Below are 9,024 nucleotides of genomic sequence, written 5' to 3' on the forward strand. Positions count from 1 at the left end.
CCGCAAACTGACATATGAAGATTTACAGGTTTGAAGCAGTTTTCTGATTTTGAAACCCTGTTTAAAAATATCAAACAAATTCCAAAAATTATGAAACTTTGGGAAATAATTGTAGATATGATAATAAACATGCTACAAAATGAGTTTTGACATTTTAGCAAAACATAAAAATGTAAACACATGAGTTTTGATATTTTAGCTTAACCATGTTTTGAAACATTACAAAATGATTTTGTAGACTTAATAAAAGATGTATATGATTATTGTTAAGTCCAAAAACTGAGAGTACAATATTTTCACAAAATTTCATTGAACTAAATAAAATTGATATTGATGAAATCATATATATGCATATAAGTATGAAACAAAAAATGTATTTTCAATTCTATTCAATTGTTTCATATTAAAACTTGAAAACTATCAAACCAAAACATATATGTACATATATAACTATATATATATATAGAAACCACAATTAAAGTGTGTGTATATATATATAACTATGTATATATATATAAAAACCAAAACTTGTGTTGTATATATATATATATAACTACATATATATACAAAAAAACCAATAAAATATGTGTGTGTATATGATTGAGCTTAAAGTACTTAACACACATAATATAAACTCCTAAACTAGATTACCCAAGCTATAGGTCTTCACTAAGCTCGACTCGGTACACTTACGAATGAAGCTTGAACTTGAATCTTTAACATAAATTTTGTAGCTTCACTCCACTATTCCGCCAACCTTCATTGGATTTGATCGTGAATGCTCAATTCCATCCATCCTCCAACTTATTATTTGTCTATAATGAATACAAAACACAAACACTAGACAAACAGTATTAGATATAAATTGTTTGTTAAACATCATCAAAACAAAGAGGCTAACAACTCCTACAAGCAAGCAGCCCGCTTGCATTCCTCAGGTGAGGCTAGCAAATCTACGGGTGAGCTCAAGAGCTGTCTGAATGCTCAGGCGAGCTTGCAGGCGAGCTTGGTGAACAGGCAGGGTCGGTGGGCTTGCCCGTCTAATGTGTGAGTTGACGTTCATTGGCAAGTGAAGTTCTTGCGGGCGAACTCCCTTCAGGTGTGCTTGGCTCATGCGGACAAGTTAAGCATTCAGGCGAGGTTGAACTCGTGCTGGTGAGCTTAATGATTTGATGAGCTTGATTCATACGGGCGACTCAAGCTAACAGGTGATGCTCGAGCTCTACGGCCAAGCTTAATAAACTGGCGAGATCGAGCTCTGGGGGTGAGCTCAATAGTATAAGGAGTGATTGAGTTCTGTGAATGAACTCAATAATTAGGAGTGGTTGAGCTCTACGGGTGAACTCAATAAATAGGAGAGATTGAGCTCTGTGGGCGAGCTCGATGAAAAGGCAAGGTTGAGCTCTACGGGCGAGTTCAACAAGGAGGTGAGGTTGAGCTCTTTGGGTGAGCACAACAAGGAAAGGCGACCAAGCTCTACGGGCAAGCTCCATAGATGGGCGAGGTTGAGCTCTACGGGTGAGCTCAATAAAGAGGCAAGGTTGAACTCTACAGGCGAGCTCAACAAACAGGCAGGGTTGAGCTCTACGGGCAAGCTCAATAAAAAGGCGAGGTTGAGCTATATGGACGAGCTCAACAAGTAGGCGAAGTTGAGCTCTATAGGCAAGCTTAATGAATATGGACGATTGAGCTCTGCAGGCGAGCTCTATTGGGCTTCATTTGAATGCAAACGAACACAAGCTCTTGGCAGGAGGACTCTGACCCTTAGGTAATTTTCACTGCCTACGAGACCCCCTTCAAAGTTTTCAGACCTAAATCTGGTTGAATGTGGTCTGGAACACTTTGAATGAAAAGGCTCACTGTTTCTTGGTTTGAGCCAATTTGAGCCCCTTGGTCTAGTTGAACTCTTCAGGTGACCTCGATGGAGTGTAGGAAAGGTTCAAGTTTATGAGGGCAAACCGCGTGTCCGCGAGTGGGCTCCTACGCTTGCCAGCTAAGGCGACGCTTCATTTTCACGTGCTCGATCTGAGCCACGGATTTGATGTTGCCCTTGATCTCAACCGTCGATTTGATGAGAGATCTTGCTTGAATCGCCAGATTTTGGCTGTTCACATAGAATTCTGAACGTCCTACCTTACTTGCGGCCGTTCAATTCAAACCGTCAAATCGAATGGTCTGTAGGTGATTTGAACCGTTCGCTTCGCAGAGCTGGTGAATCTTAACCGTAGAGACTTTGCCTATACAGTGCACTCTTCTCTTTCATCGAGAGGTTACTGTGCTATCGAACTCTTTGCTCAAGTTTTCGAAGAAACTCAGAGCTCTCATCCTTATTCTTCCTCGAACTCAATATGTCCCCCAAGAGGATTGCTCCTAAGGGGAGGAGGACAGCCTCTTCTTTCGCCGCTGCCGCTACAGCCACCTTCAGTGTGAGTCGGCCTCGTCATGGTAAGTTAAGGTCCGTGGATCAAAAATGGAGGAGATGAACATACTCTTGTTCATTTTCTAGCGAGCTTTGTCTACTCAGGTGAGATTCGGCCATTCCGACAAGCTTAGCTGTCAGGTGAGCTCCTGCCTTTTCAGGAGAGCTCAGCTTGTCAAGCGAGCTTTGTTAACCTGCCTGTTTGAACCTCGCTTGGACATTGCAAGCTGCCTATTTCAACGACTTGGAGAATTTTTCAATTCTTGAGTCAAAGTTTCTAATTTCCTCTCATCATGTCTCACAGCTCGAGAGGAAGCCCCGGTTGCTAGGCCTATTTCAGAGAGGAAGTAGACCGATACGAGGAGATTGTCCACAAGAGGAGACCAGCGAGATTGGAGTCTGAGCCCATTCTGACATCTGATGATGAGGAGCTGCCCACTCTGGCATCTGCTCAGACATATTCCCCACAGCCCTAGTGTAAGCCTGGCTTTCCTGACCCGGCCAACATAGGGGGTCCTGGATGGAGGCCACTCGTTGATGATAACGGACCTCTCCCCCATGTGTAGCCTATTGATGTGATGGCCTCGGGTTAAGAACATGCTTCTCTGGATCATGGTTCTGTGCAGGGCCTCATCCAACGGTTAGAGAATTCTATGAAGCAAGCAGCCTCCATCATCTTTCTTGGGTGAGAAACATATTTAGACATTAAGCCCTTCCTCATGAATTGCATAGCCAATCTCAGGTGTTTGGGCAAGGTCTGACAAGCCTCACGTTGCCTGGTAAGCCTTCTCGGCTTTGAGCTATGTTTGACGCGCTTGGAAGGCCTGTTGCACGCGGACTCGGAAACCGAGGTGTAGTGGCTCATAGCTTAGGCTCAAATCAAAGGGGCGTGGGAGCAGGAGGTTCGAGAGAGGGATTTGTTAAACAAAGAAACCCTCGTCGCATTTGCTTAATCGATAATGCCTATTGCAGGCCAAAATTGATGCCTCAGCCTCCACCATTGCTCAAATGAAGGCCCAGCTCATTAGAGAAGAGTTGACTTTGAAAGGCTTGCGTCTTGAAAGCACGAATGTTCATGTGCTGTTGAAAGGGAGATGCAGGCCCTCCAGTCACTGTGTCAAGAAGACACTCCCATTGTCGCGTCCTTTGAGACCAAGATTTGGAAGGAGGCGGAGGACCAAGTCTGAACGGAACAGGCGGAGGACTAGGTCTGAACGAACCGGGCGAAGGAGATAGCAACTATTAAAGCTAAGCTCACCTCCTTCAGTGTGCTAGACTAGGTTCAGCGGAGTGGATTGACCTTAGGACATATCTTTTCTATTTTTACTTGCGTACATTATTATGACTTCATTCGAATGTATTGTCATAGCTTTGTTCAATTGTATTATCTCCAAAATCAGCTTATGAAAGAAGTTTATGCTTTTGTTGTCTAATATTGTGCGCATATACTCCTTTTCTCCTATCTCTCTTAGGATTTTTAGTAAACCCTCACCTATTAACGGGTTTGATTTGCCTTTACCGATTACCGTTTGAATCGGGCTAGCCATACTATTCTCCTCAGTATGATGATTTGTGAAAAAGTTTCTTTTAGACTTAATGCTAAAAAAATTTCCTACCCTTAGTCGTTCAAGGCGTCGGGTTAAGTTAATTATGACCATTAAGTTGTAATTAGGTTAGGCTATGTCATTAAGTGTAACAACTTAGCCCAAAAAGACCGATCACTTGTGGGAGCGACCAAGAGAGGATCTGAATAACGACTCATCACTTGATAGGTCGCCCTCCGGGAATTGATAAGGCGCATCGCTTGGTATGCCATTTATCGACGAACAACATCATTTGTGGGAATGACGGTGTTGGGATAATCAAAGCATTCAGGCACGTATGAGTGTGACGATCGATTGATGTAGAAGCTATCGCTTGGTAGGCTACTACCCATCGATAGTTCTAAGAATATTAGAATGCTCAGAATAGACCAGATCGTTCAGGAACGTATGAGTGTGACGATTGATCGGACAACGCCATTTGCGGAAATGATAAAGTTGACTATCAGAGGTAACGTTAATATGATAGGATTGTCAAGATTGGAGTGACTTTGAGGACCTACCATCCTATTGAAGAGGATTGGTAGGGAAACTGGATTGTCGCAATTAGAGTGACTTTGAGGACTTACCATCCTATTGAAGAGAATTGGTAAGTTGATTTCATTAGAGGTGATTGTTAACATGACAATGAGAGTTAGTTATGATTTTGAGAAACTTTATGGGCTCACCATCCTATTAGAGAGGATTGGTAAGTTAATTTGTCAAGGTAATTGTTAACATAATAGTGGGATTAGTTCCATCATCCTATTGGAGAGGATCGATGGGGGGAATTTAGTGGAAACTATCAGAGATAATAGTTAACTTGATAGTTTTACAACATCCATTATCCAGTTGAATGAGACCGATGAGGAAATGACTATCAGATGTGGTAATTAACTTGATAGTTGGCTTTGGTCCTAACTGTAGGAAGGTTTGGCCAGGTGGGAGACTCGGGATGATCTTGACTGTGAGAAATTTTGATCGTCCAGAAAGTGGACCTCTCGTTCTTGGAAGGAATCGAGAGAGGATTTTGGTTCTAATCCTAACTATAGGAAGGTTTGACCGAGTGGGAGATGTAGGGAGCATTTTAGCCTCATGCACTAGTTAGAGGAAAGAAGGAGCAGTTTATCCTGGTGCACCAATGGAAAGAAAGAAGGACTAGCTTAGCCTCATGCATCAGTGGGAGGAAAGAAGGAGTAGCTTAGCCTCATGCACCAGTGGGAGGATTGTACCCATTTGGACATGATTAAACAACCATAGTAGGGGGTTGCCAGGTTATCCTTAAGAATATCATATATAGTATTTTCTAGGAACTCCCTGTCAATGGTAAGGAATATGTTAGCCTCATATACCGGTTGGAGGTTGCCGGGTTATCCTTAAGAATATTCTCCAGGAACTTCCCGTTAAAGATAGGGAATAATTTAGCCTCGTATACCAGTTGGAGGTTAAGGGAAACAGTTTATACTTGTATACCCGTTAGAGTAAAGAGAATCAGTTTATACTCGTATACTTGTCGGAGTAAGGAGAAGCAGTTTATACTCATATACTTGTCGGAGTAAGGAGAAGCACTTTATACTCTTATACTTATCGGAGTAAGGAAGGTTGGAATAAGACTAAGCGTAGTACTTCTTTAGGGATTTTCCATTGATAGGCATCAGAATCTTATCACCGTTCGGTTTGACGAGGCGATAAGCTCCATTTGAATAGACTATTTCTATTATAAATGGACCTTCCCATTTAGATTAGAATTTACCTTTCTTCTTGGAGTTGAGAACCATGGGTCGTCGAACTGCAAGGACCAGCTCTCCTCCTTTAAAGGATCTGTATTTGACTTTTTGGTAGAAAGCCTAGGAGATTTGGGCTTGATAAAACTCAATATGTTGCTGAGCTTCAAGCCACTTTTTATCTAACGCCACCAACTCTGTGAGAAGTTGTTGATGATTTTCTTCAATCGTCATCCCTGTTGCAAGTGCTATGTGTAGGGACGGAATCTGAATTTTGAGTGGTAGCACGGCTTCGTAACAATATACCAATGAGTAAGGCATGGCGCCGGTCGATGTACGAACCATGGTCCGATATGCCCATAAGCTTTCACCTAGCTTCTCATCCTAGTTGCACTTGCTATTAGAGGTCAGTTTGGTCAAGATTTTAATGATCATCTTGTTGAAAGCCTCGGCTAATCCGTTTGTCGATGAATTGTAAGCCGTGGATGTCAGGTTCTGTATTCTAAATCTGTCCCAGAACCTAGTGAAGGAATGACTCACGAATTGTGATCCGTTGTAGTGAATGATACGCCTGGGGATGCCGTATCGATAGATGATGTGATGTTTGACGAACTTGATCACATCACTGGTATTAAGTTCTCTCAAGGGCACGACTTCGGCCCATTTAGAGAAGTAGTCAGTTATCACAAGGATGAAGTAATGACCTTTGGTTGATGGAGGAGATTTCGGTCCGACGACATCCATCCCCCATGTTTTAAACAGCCACGAAGTTTCTGTCGGATGCAAGTCTTCAGGTGGTTTGTGCATGTAATTAGCATGGATTTGATATGCGTGGCAACTCTTGGCGTAAACGATAGCGTCTTTGACCATTTTGGGCTAATATTAGCCGATTCTTTACAAGAGGTCCCAGAGCTTAGTCCGGGTTGGTGAGCTCCGCAGGTACTATCATGGGCTTCCTGTAGGGCTTCATGTGCTTCTGTCATAGAGAGACATCGAAGTAGCATACCATCATATGAGTTTTGATACAACGCCTTCGTGGTTGTGTCGTAGTAGAACCTTGGGGCACGTCTGCGAACAGAGCCTCGCTCCTTAACATCTTTAGGTAGGTTATCGTATAAGACATAGTCAATGATCGAAAGAACCAATCTCTCAGTTCGAGTTGGCCTGCCACGGTGAGTTGCGTTCACCTCGAGAGCATACTCTGGTTGGTAGAGTTGTCGGCTTGTGACGGTGACTTGTTGGCTTGTCCCTAGCGGTTGGGCTAGATTAGCTGCCAATGGCGCCAAAGCATCTACGTACGTGTTCTTGCTACAGAGCACATGCTCGATGTGGAAGTTGTCAAATGATTCAGCTAGCTTGATGGTCGCTTGGTGACATGAAATTAAGTCATCATTTCTAACTTCATATTCCCCTACCATCTGTCTGACGATGAGATGAGAGTCACCGTAGGCTTCAAGGTGCGTCACCCCCAACTCCTTGGCGAAGTCGAATCTAATAAGAAGGGCATTGTACTCAGCCATGTTGTTAGTACATGCTCAGTTAGTGAGAAAGCTTGGGGTAATACATAGTTTTGCAGAGAAACCAAGACCACCCCCACACCTACGATGATAGACCCACTTGTGCTCACGCGAGATGCACCGTTGAAGTACAGTCACCAGGCTTCTCCTGTGAGGTTGCATTTACCTCGTGGGTTTCATTCGGTATATCCTCGAAAAGGTCAGTCTTTGACTCGAGCGGGTAACTGGGCATGAGATCGCAGATTGCTTGTCCTTTGACAGACTTCTGTGGCTTGAAGTGGATATCATATTGAGATAGCAAGAGTGCCCATCGCGCCAGGCGCCAGTTCAAGGACCTGGGCTGTGTCATGAAGACTCGAATGGGATTCATCCGGGAAATGACATGAATGGTTTAATCGACCAAGTAGTGCCATATTTTCTGAATTCTGAATACTAGGGCCAGACATTCCTTTTTTACCATATGGTATCGCCGTTCGACTCCCTATAGGGTCCTACTCAGGTAATAGATGCCTTGCTCCTAGTTGGCATCGTCATTTTGTGCTAAGAGGGCACCAAGAGAATGCTCCATTACCCGCACATAGATCAGAAAGGGTTTTCCTAAGACCGGGGCCACCAGGACTGGTGGATTCGAGAGATAATTTTTGATCTCTTCGAAAGCTTGTTGGCAAGGTTCATTCCATATGAAGGAAACACCTTTCTTCATAATCTTAGAGAAGGGTTGGCATTTGCTCGATAGTTTTGTGATGAACCTTCGGATGTAGGCTAGACGCCCCTATAGTCCTCTCAATTCCTTAAGATTCCTTGGTGGTCGGAGCTCTTGGATGACTCCTACCTTGTCTGGGTCGATGTGAATTCCCTTCGTTATGATGATGAATCCGAGAAACTTGCCGCTCGTAATGCATAAGAATGACTTCGTGGGGTTCATCCTTAGTTGATGGGACCGCATGAAGTCGAACATGGATCTCATGTCTTGAAGGTGATCATCTTTGTCGTGACTCTTCACGATCAGTTCATCCACGTAGCATTTGACTATCTTCCATAGATGTTCTCGGAAGATGTTGCTCATGGCGTATTGATAGGTAACGCCCAGTGTTCTTGAGTTCAAAGGGCATGACTGTGTAATAGTACACCCCTAACAGAGTTCTGAACGAAGTGTGCTTCTCGTCCTTGTTCGCGGGGAAAGTTGGTGTTTTCTTCATTATCGATGTCATTGCACTCAGTTAACAACTTTATGCGTTACAAAGAGATCCGGTCTTTTTATAAGATCCGGCTTACAATGAAAATCAAAATAAAACAAAGAAATCAAAATTACAACTTCTCTCTTTTACCGAACAAATCACAAGATCCTGTTATCCGGTCTCTTGCTTCTGTGGGTTGTTTGCCTGCGCCGGGGTTGCTTACCGTGGACCACCGCGTGATCTGGATCCAAGCAGATCTACGACGTATTACGGGTATTATCCCACCAAGGAGATAATAGCCGGGATGGATCGTTTCACCAAGGAAACGACCGCTCGAATCTCGGGATCTAAGAACCAAGCTTAGATCCGGAGTGTGACGACGTAGATCTGAGGATTAGACTCTCTCGAACTCCTGCCTTTTTCGGTGCGGGTGCTCGCTAAGAATCAAATCCGGGTCTCCAAGTCTTCAAGCCTTCAGATCTCCGAGTTGAGGTGACAATCCGGCAGAGTCTCGGCTCTCTCAGAAGTTTCAGAAGCACTCCCCCAAATGAACGAGTACCAGGCCTATTTATAGGCTCTCAGAACTGTGCGTTTGCACAGTTCTGA

Source organism: Asparagus officinalis, chromosome 9, assembly GCF_001876935.1.
Source record: "Asparagus officinalis chromosome 9, Aspof.V1, whole genome shotgun sequence".
NCBI classification, from domain to species: domain Eukaryota; kingdom Viridiplantae; phylum Streptophyta; class Magnoliopsida; order Asparagales; family Asparagaceae; genus Asparagus; species Asparagus officinalis.